The sequence below is a fragment of the Dermacentor silvarum genome, chromosome 2 (genome assembly GCF_013339745.2).
Source record: "Dermacentor silvarum isolate Dsil-2018 chromosome 2, BIME_Dsil_1.4, whole genome shotgun sequence".
Lineage (NCBI taxonomy): Eukaryota > Metazoa > Arthropoda > Arachnida > Ixodida > Ixodidae > Dermacentor > Dermacentor silvarum.
Window position 1 is genome coordinate 57,272,177 of NC_051155.1, and position 2,601 is coordinate 57,274,777.

The following is a 2,601-nucleotide window of genomic DNA, read 5'->3' on the forward strand; positions in this document are numbered from 1 at the left end:
TCATCCCATTATCGTTATGTCATCGTCATCTTACTGCCTTCGTGGTTCCATGGGCGTCATTCCTTCTCTATAATTCTAGTGAAATTACGCCGTAGTCATGCTGTCTCCATGCAATGGTGATTATGCCGCTCTTGTCACGCCACCGTTGTCATTTCGTCAACATCAAAATGTCCCAGACATGCATCCATACCGTCGTCGTCATGTCGTTATGGCCGTCAAAAAATTATCAGGCCATCACTTCAGCTTCGTCATCCGACTCTTGTCATGCCGTCTTGGTGCCACCATCGTCGTCAAAGTTGCTTCATGATTAAGTGGTATCCACCTCATCGTCATCATACACTCATCGTCACCCAATTGCCTTATTGCAATCATGCCATCCTCGCCATTGTGCCACCCTGTGTTCGTTGTCATACCATCTTCGTGATGTCATCGTGGTCGTTCCACAGTCGACATTCTAACTTCGTCATGCAGTTCTCGTCATGCTGTAGTCGTTACGCAATACTCTTTACACAGTCGCCGTCATACCGTTGTCTTCTTGCAGCTGTCATGACGCTGTCGTTTTACCATCGTCATCACCTTCGAAACATCATCCCATTGTGCTCATGCCCACCAAAGTGAGCCGATCCCGGTAACAGTGTATGTCGCATATTTCCGAGGCAGCAGACGTCCCAGAATTACGACTACATATTTATGCAAAGGTGACTTCAGGAATACGCTGTGTCGCTACATTGTTCGAATGGTAATCACATTACCACCGACAGTCATCGTGACATTAGTTCTGTCGTAATTTTTAATTATTTCTTTCTTGCGACGGGAATATTTGTAGCACCCTATGAGCCAGTGAAAGGTTTAGAATCGGACCTGCAAGACGTAGGTATGCCAAAATGGCTTTTAAAGCAAGGGGGTTCAATTGATGTGGCTGGCCAGTAGCGCCACTCCCTCAAAACGGGGACAAATGGCATCAGCAGCGAGAACACAGGCTGCTGTCGAATACGCATAATCATAGTCCAAGAAGCACGCAAGGCGGAGCTGCATGCACAACTGTAGCATAGGCATGGTAAATTGACAGCATTATTGATGCAAACGGTGCACGGAGTGGTAGTTCTGGTTGGCTCTTCGTCGATTCCACGTTATAGGAAGCACGAGGATTACGTACATTGAGCGTACTGGTAGTTCTTAGTAATAAGGCTTCTGAGATGGCAGCATGTTGCAAAAGTCGGATCAGCAGAACTAGACATTTTGGAGACGTTAGGCAATTAATGTCGACATGACTGAATTAGAGATGTGGCAGTATGAGGCACAAAGTGTAACGTAGGTTCATCCAAAGTAGGGACAGCTGGGCCAGTTGGTGTGCCAACATAATTATAAAACAGTGCCGGCGATGCAGACAGAGAAAAGAAACAACCGCAGCATGCGCCCAAGCACGCCCTGACCAGGGGCGCTATAACGTAAGACTATTCCAAACTTTTCTATTCCAATTCTGCAATCAGCCCACCACGATTGGTCAAAACATTTTCGGGCCACTCCCAACTTCGTCTGTCTGTCACGCGACGTCACGAAAACCGCGATAGCTCCCCATCTGATGTAACGTGTACACAGTGATTATGCATGATTAAACCACACAAAACCAAACACACTGTCACCGTCATGGCCAACTTCGCCTGTCTGTCACGTGACGTCACGAAAACGGCGATAGCTCCCCATCTGATGTAACGTGTACACACTGATTATGCATGATTGAACCACACAAAAGAAAAATAATTATTCCTGATTCAACGCCTTTTCGCCATTAGCCCTCTGGTATTAGTCCAATGTTTTCGGGCGGCACGCACTTCGCATTTATGTCACGCGACCTCACCAAATCACGAAAACTCAGCGCGGCAAGTTGACGTGTACGCGAAAAATAAATGCATTAATATGCCCAACAAAAACAAAAAAACTTTTCTGAATAGCCATAGACTGCCCCGTTCCGCAAGGAATAGAAGATAGCTGCCCGCCGATCGCTCAGGCCTTCGCTACTCCCACCTGCCGGTGAGGATGTATTTATTTGCGCATGATAAACCTTTTGTGTGGCAGTAAAACATTATCGAGCCGTTTCGGCACCTATACGACATCGCTCTGCCAACTCTTCCTCGCTGAGGATACATTTTAACGGCATTCTTACCCTTCCGTTGCCCGCCGCCGCGATTTTCGCCCAGCCACCGCAAGCTAAGTAAGGCGAAGCGGACCAATCGGAGAAGCCGGCACCACCCTCTTCATGCGGTTATCTATTTTCACTGTGCCGTCTCGGCCCCATTAAATCTCTCTCCACTAGAGCGTGCTCCTCGCCTTTTGTCAGCCAATTAGATAACAAACACCTCTCAGTGCAGCTAGTGTTATTCGTTTTGAAAGCGAACAAAGGTGACCTCCTATAAGCGAGTACAGTGTTTGATTGGGTTGTTCAGACAACACTGCGGGTCAGCGCCCGATGCTTGCGTCGGTAGTTACGTACATTTGACGTCAGGAGATTGGAATAAAAACAGTTTGGAATAGCTTTACGTTATAGCGGCCCCAGTTCACCTTATTCCCTCTTAGCAGACCATTGCAAGAACTCTGGTTGTT